Genomic DNA, 15,744 nt, shown 5'->3' on the forward strand with positions numbered 1-15,744 from the left:
TGGCTAGTGACTATATATAAATACTTTGTTCCTGTTCTACTGGAGTATAACTTTTTGTTGAAAGGAAAGTATCCTTTGTTACTTTTGTGACTAAAAACTACAGAAAATAACAGCTACCACTCAAATGATTCTGTGTTAGTGATGTTTGACTGCCAAACTAGTGTGATGTGAACTGTTACTGTGTGTTTGTAGGCTGTCTGGCTGTATGGTGACAGAGGAAGGCTGTGGTTGTTTGTCTTCAGCTCTGAGTTCAACCCCTCACACCTGAGAGAGCTGGATCTGAGCTACAATCACCCAGGAGATTCAGGAGTCCCAGCTGCTCTCTGAAAAAAAACTGGAGGATCCAAACTGCTCACTGGACAAACTCAAGTATGTTGAGCAGCAAGAGTTTTTAGGTTTTATTATTTTAACTCCTCATATATATATATATATATATATATATATATATATATATATATATAGATATATATACTCTATATATTATATAATATACAGTAGGTGGCCAACCAAATGAGCCAGTGCACCGCCGCCGCGTCTGCAAGGTGTATTTGCAGCTTTTGACCGCTGAGTGGCGCTTTAACCACAAGTTATCAAACAAGCGCATCAAAGCACATTTTTGCAAATATCCATCAGCTTTGCCTCGCTGGTGTGTTACATTTGATGTCTGCAGTCGGGGAAAATGAAAGAAAAACACCTGTAGTTAAAATATTTAAAATTCATAGATGAAAGTTTAGTACTTTAAAACGAATTCAAGCAGGATAAAAGTCAAGCCTATGAGCCTGTGCATATATTTTCTCTTATCTTCACAGTATTACACCATATTTTCGATTTAACATTTAATAGGTGTGCAGTATTATTTATACAATATGAATTATGTGTTATATTATCCTAAAGAAATGGTGGTTTACTTTGCATTGGAGCATTGAAAGTGGTAGCCTATTTTAGTGAGCTAGGCTACAAGGATTAATATGCAAAATGTCAATATTCTCACATATTAGGCCTATATGTCACAAATACATGTTTAATTTATATTTTAAAATTTGTCACACACATACTTTGTTATTCGTTACCTGTCCTTTATTTTGACATAACTTCTTGGGGAAAAGATATTTGTCTGTACACTGATTAAGAAATTGTTGCATGTTTTATAAATTATTTCCTTTATTTTACTAATACATGAGGCACTGTATAATTTCACTCCCATTATTTAGGCCTAACTAAAACAAGAAACTAATAAATTAAACCTGCACAATTTAGCTAAATCCTTGAAAGAATGGACTGATTAATAAAACGTCCTCACGTTTAAACTCAAGTTCTCTCATTATAATCAACAAAATGCACACAGTGTAAAAAAGAGCTTCATTAATTGACCACTTCAGTGATTTTAAAGGGAGCCTTCTTTACTTGCTTTCATACAGTTTTAAATGCAGCCGCATTTAAATGCAGGAGTGTATCATATTCCTTAACATATCAGAGTGCAAGATTTGCGCGGCGCGCATGATGCTGAGTGTTACGCGCAGCATTTATTCTTATTTGTCTACATATTTTATCTTCATTACAAATCTTGTTTGGTTTTATTTTGGATAATTGCATGTAAAAAAAATATTTACTTTGTAATGCACATGCAAAATGTGAAACTTCCATCTTATTCACAGTCTGTAGCATTTTATAATTATTTGTACAATAATATTTAACTTAACCTGCTTTATATTTTTATTATTTAATGCAAAAGAGATTTATTAAAACAAGTTTATAAGAGTCATGCATCCGTTTAACCCTCTGGAGTCGATCCCCGCGTGTTATGAGGCATCTTCTCCTGATAACCCCAAAAAGAACTTAAATTACACTTTCAGTTTTGATGCATTTATTATTTATAAAATAAAGAAAACAAACAAGGTGCGCTGTCTGCAGCCTTGGTCTGCGGTGATCTTCATTTATAAATGCGTCATTAAAATGAACTGTAACTCAGTGAATACTCAACGAAGAGACATGAGAGATATATCTATAGAAAGCTTGACATGTCTATTTTTTAAACTAAGCAAGTGCTACCAAAAACAAATATTCTGTGATAAAGTAATCCATATGAAAACAACGTGATGTCCGTCTTTCACGTCTCCCTTCATTATATCTAATGCGCCCATGCCCCCGCGCTGAACGCGCTATTGAGATTATAATGTTCCACGTGAAGTGCGCGGCATGTATACGCCCACACAACAGAAAAGGTTTTTTTTATTTTATTTTACTGTTTGCTTCGAGCTGAGAGGAATAAGACATAATTCACCCCAAGAAGATGTGCTGAGGATTACCTCAGGATTTGAGTTTTGGATTTCCTCAGAAAAAAGAATGAAGCGCTTAATCCAGCAGAGATCATAAACATGAGTAAGTCTTTTTTTTTATTTATATACTTGTATTAGGTTTGTTGTGTTTCATATCCCGAGGGAAATCCACTAAATGTCTAATGCACATTCCTTACTCTCATTAACAGTTACAAATAATCTGTTCTTACCACTGAGATCCGGATCTGTGACGAGAAGACATGGAATCCTCCCTGGCACCTGCAACTGCTCAGCTGAGTTCGGTCTGCTTGAAGCTCGTAGGAGTGTTCAGTTCAGAATAATATGTTACTCATTTTGCATCACCACTTGTCATGGCTTCGCTTTATTAATAGAAAATAACTCATAAGTAATCAAAAATGAAAATAACAGCGAATAAGTCTTCACTGTCGAAGTGCGCCCCGCACTCAGATCTTCTCTCCCTTTTATAGCCTTGCATATCATTTGCATTTCTTCCCTTATTTGGTAATCATGTGTATTCATACACAAACAGAGTACATGACCTTTATCATATCTAATACAGAGTGTCAAAAGTTCAAATGTAAGAATGGCAGGGGTGGTCAGCAACACACCTAAATGCTAACATAAAAATATCTATAACACCTCTTATGCATAGGTACAAGTATGCTCTGTTCAACCACAGAAATCACACCTGCATGCATAGCAAAATTAACACAGCTCGGTTGCGGTTTCATCTCCCAAGTATGTTGGAAAATGCAACCGCATCCTTTTACACCCTTTAAACAAACAAAGCATATAGCAACTTAAACCACAAAGATTAATACCTTTAAAGATTAAAAATAAAAAGAAAAGAAAGCATGATCATGCCTTCCATCTGAAACTCTTACATCTTTAAAATTGGAGCTTTAGGTTTTAAAGACTCCAAACCATTTGTTAATGCTTGCAGCTCAAGATGGATCTTCTTATACTCAGCCATCTCTTATCAATTTCATTATTTTTTTTTTATTATTCAAAATTTCGTGCTTATGCATCAACTTTATCACAGTTTTCAGCTTGAAATTTATGTCCTGCTGGTATTCCAGGTTTCTTCGTTGCTCAGCGACGCTTCTCCATTTTCGCTTGCTTTTTGACTTTTCAGCTTTCTTCCACTTGCAGTCCTTTAATGATGAGATCACCAAAGTCAACATTCACATTTGCTTTACAGTCTCTGTTCCCTAAAGTAATGGGTCCGGCGGGGGATTGGTCAGAATACCTCACACCTATATTATCCCCAAATACATCAGGTTTCACATAACTTGTACACATTTTACTAGTTAGACTTTCTCAAAACTATAATTCCTGACTAAATGTATAATCAAGTGAAACATTATTTAGTTTCATTTACATCATATAAATGTTCTACTGTACTACTAGTATCAGTGACCATCACTGATTATAATGCAGTTTATCACTGTTAATAATGCAGTTTATCATTTAGTTTATTTAAGAGCTCATAAACAATATACACTTTGGAAATGTTAGTTATGTGATGTTCATTTATATACTTCAACATGACACAATACCAGTCAATACCAGTTTGCTAAAGCAGTAATATTGATCAATATTTTTACTATTTAAAATAACTGTTTTTCTATTTGAATATATTTTACAATTTAATTTATTCCTGTGATCAAAGCTAAATTTTCAGCATCCAGTCTTACTCCAAGTTTAACAATATACACTAATTCCATTCAAAAGCTTGGAGTCAGTATATATAGAAATTAAAACTTTTATTTAGCACACGTGATGATAAATAAAAACAATTAATATGATAAATGTTATAAACAATGCTGTTCTTTCAATTTATAAAAAAAAACCCTGAAAAAAATATTCTCAGATCTTTTCAACATTATAATAATAATAATAATAATAATAATAATAAACATTTATTGTTATTGAGTAGAAAATCAGAATATTAGAATGATTTCTGAAGGATCGTGTGACTGGAGTAATGATGCTAAAAATTCCGCTTTGAAAGTCAGCTTTGATTGTTCCTAATAAACTGTTTAACTGCACTCACAAGTGAATCTCAAGTTATTTTGTGGGATAATTAAATCTATTCTAACTCTTCCTTCTCAGTCACAAACCTGACTGAAAGGCTCATTATGCAGTCTCATTATGCGGGGCTTTGTCTTCTCAGGTGTGAATCACACAAATATTCATGATAGTTGACGCCTACTCACATTTGCCCTTTACAAACAAAAAGTGTCTCAGAAAATTTAAATCAATCTATTGTTTTCTGTAAGCGATTAAACAAGATGATTTTCACATCATTTCGAAGCAAAAATTCTAGGCTACAAGCTCCTGGTTTGGCAGTCTTGTGAACAAATGTTGTTTATGTGTTTTATGACCTTATTTCAGTGACTTCAAAATTGTAGTTTTTCACTAACCACGCATAAACGTTTTCTCAAAAACACAATCATGTACATACATGCTATTTACATATTTTTGTAGCCCAGTCCCAGTTTGTACTGAATACAGTGTTTTCAGACTTTAGCCATGTATATGTTTAGAAGCAACTGAAAAAAGCACAAAAGTCAGGGCATGTCAAAACTTCTCCAGGCCCCCAAAACCCCCTAGACCTCAGAGGGTTAATCAAGAACAAAGAATGATCAATGATTTGGAGCGACATCAGCCGTTAGATCATTTTAAAACGTCAAATAGCCTTCAATTTACAGGTTATAACTGCATCTGTCTCAGTTGTAGACTTATGAAGATTATTATTTATTGCGGATCCCGTACTGTAACCGAAAAGAAATGTGCTCTATTATTATTCATATTCAATTGTTTGTGCGAAAATTATTAATACGCATGCATGACAGGTAGGCGCCCTCTCGATCACTTGAATTTTTATCTGATTATGAAATAACTTAAAATTAGAGTGCCTCACATACATGAGAACTATATCTACAGAAAGCTTGAAATGTCTACTTTTAAATGAACCAATTCAAAACGAAAGCAAATACTCCCTGATGATGCACATCCTGTGGAGATGAGAGTCAGCACTGTGAATTTCATCTTGCAGCCGACAAGAACACATTTGTTTATTAATAAATAATTAAAATGTCTCCTTTTCCACAATTGTTAGGCTACTTCTGCCTGTGCTTTGTGGCAGACTTAATGCATGTGCTTGAGCGCGGAATATATTAAGGCTCATTATGGATTATAGATGTTATTTTAATATAAATGTGGGATTAGTTGAATAATGACTTAAATGTATGACTAGGCTACTAGTAACTAGAAACATCGTACATGGGGGCAGACCTATTAAATACCCTCTAGACATCTTTGTTAAAGTTAAACAAGTACATTAAGAACAAATGTTTTTGTTTCTTTGGCAGATGCGCGTCTCTTTCGCCAGTTTCTTTGTCTCTCTCTCAGAGGCGCCTCATCTGTCCTGAGGAAAAAAAAACATATTATATTGCAATGTATGTAATACTCTGTATGCAGTTGCAAAAATGACAAAAGCCAAACCAAACGAGGCATTTGTCCTACAAGTTTGAAACCCTCATAAGACACTGTTCATATAAATAACAAGAGATTAACACCTTTATTTCAACCCCCACAAGCTATACAGAAGTACCCAAAAAAAAAAAAAAAAACCTCCAGCTGAACTGAATTTTGTCTGTTTTTTGGAAGCGAGGAACAGTGTGTTGTCATGTTACTGGTTGAAATGTGCTGTCCGCACTCACAGCAGCCCAACTCTTTTTATTCATTATTTTCTCTCACCCCATATTATTATTTTCACCAGACCATTATAATAACAAATTCTCAATTGATAATTAATCATTCTTTTTGCGAAAATCCTTGTTATTTGTGAATGTAGGAGTTTGAGGAAGGCTTTAAGACCAAGCAGAATCCTCTGCCAGCTGCTCCCGCTTCACAGCGAGTGGGACTCACGCTGACTGACCCAGGTTCACCTCCCGCAAGTTTTGATTTTACAAAATCAGTTTGGGCGAATGCAACTTACTGATCATGAGCCCAACATTTAGCAAGGCAGGAAAACATTCAGTCTACCTGAAGGAAGACGTATTTCATTGTAAGTCAATGCTGTTAAATAGAGAGTAAAAAAAAAAAAAAAAAAAACTAGTGTAGGCTATTCTTAAACTTAGACCTCATTATGTTGAAGTACAAATCCAAACAAAATTCCATGCCATTTGTAATTTCACAGTATTTTCACCTCCTAAATTACTACCCTTGTAAAGTCACAGTTCTATAATGGTCAAATTTACTCAGGCCAATGTCATTTTTTGTATGACATTAATTTGTTTTTTTGTTTTTTAGTTTAATAATTGGCAGATATAGGCCTACATTGTTGTACATTACAAATATTTGGCCCCTTATTTCTGTCCCTTATTTTCTTAAAGAATAAACACTTATTTTCTACAAGAATAAACACTATTTTCTTAAAGAATAAAAGAGAAAGAATCACAATTAGCCATTATTTTCATCACATCATAAGTTAATTGGCAACCCTAATGATGATGTAAATATGTTTTGACTCCCCTGACAGTGGCACCTTCCTCAAAAAAAAAAAAAAAAATCCTCAGTTGTAGGAGATATGCGAGCGAATAATAGATTTTAGAAAAAAGTGGGTGCTTGGTTTCCGAAATGGAAAACGAATACAGCTCGTTATCACACTGTAAAAAATGATATGATGAAAAGTCATGATAACATATTTTTAAGTTAGGCTACTTTAATTCATAAACATAATTTAAGCAATTTAAAGCTTTTTTTATACTAGATTCAATTTGAATCTCAATACTGTTAATCTGACTTTAAAACTTATAAAGGAGTTTATAAGTTGAAATGGGTGAAAATGTCACAGTGCATGTTAAATGGCCTAAATTAATTTTGATTGCGTGTTACCATGAAACTAACAATATAATTTGATTGTTTTTAAAATTAACAATTCACGTGTAAAATGGGACAGCAACCTTTATATCAAACATTTTTAAATCATCCACAGCTGAGCAACGTGGGAGGCAGGGTCTGCACCAGAGTGCACAAAGTAAATGTGCATGCAGAATTTTTAGGGGGGAAGGTTTTTTTTTTTTTTTTTTTATTTTTTTTAGTTTTAATGTGGAATGGGGAAAATGGATGGATAAAATAATAGAAAATTGTTGTTAGTTGTCAACAGTCTAGATTAGGCCCAGACTCTGTTGCTAAGTATATTATAATGTAAATTTGTTAACCCACAGTAACACATTTTAACTGATTAATCGCCTATTTTCATTTGCTGCATGTTTTTTAAAAGTTTTTGAGAGGAAAAAAATATATGTAGGCCATGTATAATTGCATTTTATTACATTCAGAAATAATAACGGCAGGCTTAATAATGTTATAATGTAGGCTACCAATAGGATATTTTTAGTTCCCCTCACTTTACAACAAATCATTTAAATTTAACTATCAGAACAGAACAAGAATTAAAAATATATAATTCTAATGGATAAATATAATTGCAGTATATAATAATAATATAAGCTTAGCTATAAAATTAAAATTAAAAAAATACAATAATTTAAAGTGAAACATAAGGTAAGGTTGGGCTTACCTCTTTCATTCGGGACAAATTCAAACATTTCCATATTCGTGATGTTGCCCATTTGAAGCGTAACTATTATTCATTATGTAAAATAGGCTTTGTAGTTCACACGTTTCAGTATTGACAAAAAAAAAAAAAAAAATCATAATTAGCAAAAAATATGCCAAAGTGGACCGCTGCTCACGCCGAGTGGCACGGTGAACGGCTGCGCTGTTTCCAATGAATATATGCACGTGAGGCACCAGCGCGATCAAACAGCTGAAACAGATAATACTCCATTTTTGGTCACACAGTAAAGGCATAATTCAGCCGTTCTCATTTCGCTCTGCATATGGATTTTTTATTTATTTATTTATTTTTTTACCAAGAATGAACCAAAATGAAAACATTTAGCTTCTAATCTGTGTGTGTGTGTGTGTGTATATATATACAGTATATATAGGCCTATATATGTAATGACTGTTAATAACAATAGCATGCATAAGAGTCTTTGTGTAAAGGTCTTTCTTTTAATTTTTGATGCGTAGACTGTAGCTTAAGACTATCCCACATCTTAAAATGAACTCACTGTAAATTTTCTAATGGTTTTTAAAGATGTTACAATGTTATTTTGTAATGTTATTGTTGTTTTACTTCATCCTTTCATCTCCGTTTACAAACCAGTTTGCAATCCGTCTTTGCGCCACCTAGTTTCGCGAATGATTTACACGCGACTGACTTGCAGTTGACGCCGCGGCGGTATTACCCATTCTGGTTGTCCACCTACTGTGTGTGTTTATATATATATATATAACACCAACCTCCCTACAGTTTCCATACAAGGTAGGAACAATCAAAATCATAACAGGTTTAAATTGCAAATTTTAACACCTTGTAAACAAGGAAACACACACTTAAAATGTGATAAAGTAAGTGTTGGAGTCACTATATATATTTTTTGTTGTTGTTATTTTTTAATTTGTTTCTTTTGATTTTTTTGGACTGAGGACTACAATTATACTCTCACTGGATTATACACCTTGCACTGGCATGCTTCCACAGGTCAAGCTATCTTTTATTTTATTTATTTAACCTGTAATGTTTCCTAGTCAGTCCAAGTGGGCCTATTTTGTCTGGTTTGTAGATGGAGATGGGTCTGCAAGGATCTACTAAATCACAGCCCCACAATGTCAAAATTTAAAGTTTTACTATCTTTGTGTGAAGATTTGGTCCCCACAATGTACAGTGCCGTGAAAAGGTTTTTGCCCCTTTCCTGTTTTTTTTTTTTTTTTTTTTTAATTTTTTTGCATATTTGTTGCACTTAAAAAATTCAGATCATCAAACTAATTTTAATATTACACAAAGATAATGCAAGTAAATACAAAATGCAGTTTTTAAATGATAATTTCATTTATTAAGGGGAAAAGCTGTCCAAACCTACCTGGCCCTACGTGAAAAAAATAATTGCCCGTTCCTGTTAAATGTTGAAAGAACTGTGATTAACCACATTATTTTAGAAAGCTGAGTTAAATTTCACTAGCCAAACCCAGGCCTGATTACTGCCAGACCTGTTAAATCAAGAAATAGAACCTGTCTGATAAAGTGAAGCATGTTTAAAGAGCAACACATCATGCTGCGATCTAAAGAAATTCACGAACAGATGAGAAACAAAATAGTTGACATGTATCAGTCTGAAAAAGGTTATAAAGCCATTTCTAATGCCGCGTTCCAGTCAACCCGTAACCCGTGTTTTTCCAACCTTCTACCCGTGAAAGTGCACTGGAACGGCAGTCAAACCCGTGACTTCCCACCCGTGAACTCATACTAGATCAATGTACTCCCAGTTACGAGCTCTGACGTCACATAGCCCGCGAAACAACAATGGCAGCCTACGGATAATATTGCCTATGGATGCAGTGTTTATGCAAGTGGTACACGTTGAAAAATAGATTTTAGGACAATATAACATTGCAATTAAATTAATATATTGCCTTACACTCAGGAAGTTTGGCGTGACTTGCCTGGAACGCTACAAAGCCGTGAGTCGTGGTTTGAAGTCATGATTTACAGGCTCAAAAACCTGCCTGGAACGCAGCATAAGGCTTTTGGACTCCAGCGAACCACGGTCAGAGCCGTGTATCCACAAATGGAGAAAATTTGGAACAGTGGTGAACCTTCCCAGGAGTGGCCGGCATACCAAAATTACTCCAAAAGCACAACAACGACTCATCCAGGAGGTCATAAAAGAGCCCAGAACAACATCTAAAGAACTGCAGGCCTCACTTGCCTCAATTAAGCTCAGTGTTCATGATTCAACAATAAGAAAGAGACTGGGCAAAAACTGCATCCATGGGAGAGTTCCAAGGCAAAATCCATTGCTGACCAAAAAGAACACAAAGGCTTAGCTCACATTTGCCAAAAAATATCTTGATTATCCCCAAGACTTTTGGGCAAATATTCTGTGGACTGATGCAACAAAAGTTGAACTTTTTGAAGGTGTGTGTCCCATTGCATCTGGTGTAAAACCAACACAGCATTTCATAAAAAGAACATCATACCAACAGTAAACATGGTGGTGGTAGTGTGACCGTCTGGGGCTGCTTTCCAGCTTCAGGACCTGGACGACTCGCCATAATTGATGGAAGCATGAATTCTGCACTCTATCAGAAAATCCTGAAGGAGAATGTCCGGTCGTCAGTTTGTGACCTCAAGCACACTTGGGTTATGCAGCAGGACAATGATCCCAAACAGCAGCAAGTCCACCTCTGAATGGCTCAAGAAAAACTAAATTAAGGTTTTGGAGTGGCCAAATCAAAGTCCGTACTTAAATCCGATTGAGATGCTGTGGCATGAACTTAAACTGTCCATTCATGCTCGAAAACCCTCCAATGTGGCTGAATTAAAACAATTCTGCAAAGAAGAGTGTGTCAAAATCATTGCCAGTTATCGCAAACGCTTGATTGCAGTTGTTGCTGCAAAGGGTTGAACAACCTGTTATTAGATTTAGGGGGCAATTACTTTTTCACGTAGGGCCAGGCAGGTTTGGACAGCTTTTTGCCCTTAATAAATGAAATCATTATTTCAAAACTGCATTTTGTATTTACTCGGGTTATCTTTGTGTAATATTAAAATTTGTTTGATGATCTGAATCTTTTAAATGTGACAAATATGAAAAAACAAAAAATAGGAAGAGGGCAAAAACTTTTTCACACCACTGTAGGTTAAACAAGTACACACACTCATACTCAGATCAAATTCTAAGTGTGAGACTGTTTTCAGGTAAGTTTAACAAGAAGACTCCAATAAGAGGTTAAAAATCATATCATATACAGATGGATCATTTTTAGCACTTTGCTAGCACGTTTCTTGCATGATTAACATGTTGTGAGCATGTTTTGAAATAGGGGTGGTCAACTACTTTCCTGGAGAGCCACAGTCATACAGAGTTTTGCTCCAACCTGAATCAAACACATCTGAACAATTTAATCTGGGTCTGAGGGTTACTAGAAACCTACTAGCAGATGAGTTTTTAATCAGCCTTTTGTTGGATAATGGAAGCAGCTGAACATGTAATATTAAAATATGGGAAATATTATATATGGAGAATACAAATGATAAAGGTTTTAAAAGGAATCAATATGCGAAATATATGATAAATTGGATTTTAGAAAAAGCAATAAAAACGGGAATTAATCAAACAACAGTAGACAAACAAATGTGATAGGGAGTCACAATAATTAAGTACACAAAGATATAGATGAAAACATACAAGCTGGAGTTTTGGCGTGGGAGCTGAACACACAGCAGCCAGAAATACAGCAATGTTAAAAACAATAATAAATGAATAGAGACATAACTAGCATCCATGTAAGAAAAGAAACCATATGTGGCTTTACATTGGTGCTGTGGAAATAAAGTGGGAAAACAGGAAAGGAGAAAGGAAACAATCATGAACAGATTAAGAATAGGACAAAGTAAATAAAAAGTGTGCACTGCATATTAAAGGGAAACATCCAACTGGATTCTGTGATTATTGTCACAGCCCAGGAACAGTAGAGCATGTGCTTGTTATTTGCAGAAAATATGATACAAAGAGAGAGAACATGACAAAACATATGGAAAGTATAGGACTAACTGGACGTAAAGGATGCAAGCTGCCGTTAAAATCTAAAGAAAAAGAAGAAGATATGTGCCTATGGTGCGGAAAATGCCAATATTCTAAAGGAGAAGAAGAGTTTTTATCAAGATTGGAGAAAAACTTTGCAGGACTGTGGCTCTACATGATGGACGTTGGCCACCCCTTTTAGAATATTGCTAATATGATAAATCATATTTTAGTAATCACTGGAAGCCACAGTCATGATTGAAAATAAATTAGTATATTTTGGTTAATCCACCTGAACTGCTGTGTGTGAGTCAGTATGTATGTGTTTACTGACTGAGTGTGACTCTGTGTGTGTTTTATAGTGTGGATCATGGAGGACAGTTCAGGATTACAGCAGGACCACGAAAATGTATGTCTACACACACACACACACACACACACTAACTGTCACACATGTTAGCACATGTGGTTTATAGGGACTATCCATAGGCGTTATGGTTTTGATACAGAAGAAACTGTATATCCTATCCCCTTACCCCAACCCTACGCCTAAACTACGGGCAATTTTTGAATTTCAAAAAACAGTGTTTAGTATGTTTTTTAAGCCTTTTGATTTTACGGGGACACGGGAAGTGTAAACCTCATAAACCATGTTTATGTTGTAGTACCCATGTCATTACACACATTTGTGTCCTCATAAACCATATATAGCAGAACACAACTACAAAAACACAAACACACACTCCTTTAGTGATTGTTGTTCTAACTGTCTCTGTTCTTGTGTTCAGATGCCTGTTTACTCACACTGGATCCAAACACAGCAAGCACTGGTATCAGTCTGTCTGAGGAGAACAGAAAGGTGACAGGTGTGATAAAGTATAGTCATAGTAGTAGTCGTCTATACATATCTAATCAATATCCTCAGGTGTTGTGTAGAGAGAGTGTGTGTGGACGCTGTTACTGGGAGATTGAGTGGAGTGGACGTGTGTATATATCAGTGTCATATAAGAGCATCAGCAGGAATAGAGGTCAGGAGTGTTGGTTTGGAAATAATGAGCAGTCCTGGAGTTTGTTCTGCTCTTCCTCCAGTTACTCATTCACACACAATAACATAAAGACTGATCTCCCTGTGGAGTCCATCAGCAGGAGAATAGGAGTGTTTGTGGATCACAGTGCAGGAACTCTGTCCTTCTACAGCGTCTCATAACATACAGACTGTGCCTCATCCACACAGTCCAGACCACATTCACTCAGACGCTCTATCCTGGGTTTGGAGTTTATTCTGGATCATCAGTGAAACTGTGTTGAGGAATCAGAAGAGACTGACGAGAGATTCTACCCATAATCCTTTTAGCTGGATGATAAATCAGTGACATGTTATAGAGTTGATATTGTAGTGTCACATCAATATTTTTTATTATTACTACTCAAAAACCTTTAATTTGAAATGATTACACACATTTCATTAAAAATTAACACTTATATTTTATCATTTATTTTTTTTCTCTATTTTTGCAAATAATAAAGCACAATGACAAACCATCCTGAGATTGTATTTTATTTCATGATGAATATTGGAAATGCCTGAATACTGTGTGTATCATCACCTGCACCGTAGAATATAATTGATTCCTCACAAGACCCAAATGACCTTCATATGAGTTTCTGAACATCATTTGTACCAACATGAAGGAATTAATTTTAATCGCATAATACAGTCAAATTAGAAACATTGTTGAAATAAATTTGTGTTGTGTTTTATTTTTTTATATTCATTCATTCACTCATTCATTTATAATAATTTTTCTTTTAAACATTTTTCCATTTATTCATATAATCATTTACAATAATTATTTCAGCATTTACACACTAATTTCATTGATTTATTCATTGATTATTAGTTTATATTATTATTTTTAATGTTATTTTTCCATTGTTGTTTAGACTTATGATGTCTAGTTTCAGGGGCTTGCTTGTGGTATAATTTGTTTTGTTTTTTTTGTTCTGATGAATTCTGAGCATTAAAACATACGAAACTAAGATTATTGCATAAACTTTTTTATCATCATTACTTTGTCTCCTGCTTCTGCCCTTCACTGGCTTTGGCCAATCAAATTCTTTGCTGATAGAATACTGTTAATGCAGTTTTGAGTACCAGATAAAACACTGGTTTTGGGTACCAGTCAGAACTTGCTGTTAACAGGTTTTGGGTTTTTGGCAACATTGCTGACTAGTTGCTCTGTTACCAGACAAAACAGGTATTTTCTGACAGGATCTGGCATCCGGGGCTGGATCTGATATTTCTGGCGTGGAGGCATGATCCAACACTATATTGTATTATTTCTTTTGAATTTACAGTTTATACTATTGTTTAAATTTTCCAGTTTTGTATTAAGATTTTAATACAAAACTGGAAAATGAACTTTCCAAAATTTTGGGTAATACTTTAGTTTAGGGGGCAATTCTTGCTATTAACTAATTACTTATTACTGTGCTTATTACCAGCATACTAGCTGTTTATTAGTATTTATAATGCACATATTAAGTGTTCATGTCTTTTATTTTGATATTTAGCCATGTTTCATGTTCCTGTCATGTGATTCTGCAATGTGGTCCTTTCTTCATGTGTCATGCTTTCATGGGTTTATTATCTGGTCTTGTGGTTTTTGTTCTGGTTTGTGATTGGTTCCTTGGTTGCATGTGTCATGTCCACATTGGTTGGTTTGTGTCTTGTTTTGTTTGGCGTATATAGCCTCCATGTTGCCATTGTCTCTTGTCAAGTATTGTTTGTGTAAACCTCTGTCATTGAGTTTGTTTCTGTTCAAGTCAAGTCAAGTCTTTCTTTGTATTTTGTATTTCACTTTTTGTTTAATAAACTGCACTTGGGTTCATCACAACTTGCCTTCAGTGGACTAAATTGTTACGTGCAAGGCTGATAAGTCAAGTCAAGTCATCTTTATTTATATAGCGCTTTAAACAAAAAAGATTGCGTCAAAGCAACTGAACAACATAAATTAGGAAAGCAGTGTGTCAATAATGCAAGATGACAGTTAAAGGCAGTTCATCAATGAATTCAGTGATGTCATCATGCAGCTCAGTTCAGTTTAAATAGTATCTATGCAATAATTTGCAATCAAGTCAACGATATCGCTGTAAATGAAGTGTCCCCAACTAAGCAAGCCAGAGGCGACAGCGGCAAGGAACCCAAAACTCAATCAGTGAGAGAATGGAGAAAAAAAAAACCTTGGGAGAAACCAGGCTCAGTTGGGGGGCCAGTTCTCCTCTGACCAGACGAAACTAGCAGTTCAATTCCAGGCTGCTGCAAAGTCAGATTGTTCAGAAGAATCATCTGTTTCCTGTGGTCTTGTCCCGGTGGTCGTCTGAGACAAGGTCTTTACAGGGGATCTGTCTCTAGGGCTCTAGTCCTGGTCTCCGCTGTCTTTCAGGGCTGTAGAGGTCCTTTCTAGGTGCTGATCCACCATCTGGGCTGGATACATACTGGATCCGGGTGACTGCAGTGACCCTCTGACTTGGATACAGACTGGATCTGGTGGCTACGGTGACCTCGGAATAAGAGAGAAACAGACTAATATGAGCGTAGATGCCATTCTTCTAACGATGTAGCAAGTACATCGGGTGTTATGTGAAGTGTTCCCGGTTCCGGTTTACCTAATTAATGCAGCCTAAAAATCCTTTAATGGATTTGGATATTAGAAGTGTATTAGTGTGTTATGTGTAAGCCAGGTTAAAGAGATGGGTCTTTAATCTAGATTTAAACT

The 15,744-nt window shown here is 35.3% G+C and overlaps 1 long non-coding RNA gene across 1 annotated transcript; it reads left to right on the top strand.

Annotated features, from left to right (window-relative positions):
* Positions 1 to 316: 316 nt before the first annotated feature.
* Positions 317 to 13,162, top strand: LOC122140647. Its single transcript, XR_006157245.1, has 3 exons — positions 317 to 369; positions 12,328 to 12,374; positions 12,754 to 13,162. It is a non-coding gene; the product is annotated as an uncharacterized LOC122140647 (long non-coding RNA).
* The last annotated feature ends 2,582 nt before the right edge of the window (positions 13,163 to 15,744 follow it).

Source organism: Cyprinus carpio, chromosome A4 (assembly GCF_018340385.1).
Source record: "Cyprinus carpio isolate SPL01 chromosome A4, ASM1834038v1, whole genome shotgun sequence".
Taxonomy (NCBI): Eukaryota; Metazoa; Chordata; class Actinopteri; order Cypriniformes; family Cyprinidae; genus Cyprinus; species Cyprinus carpio.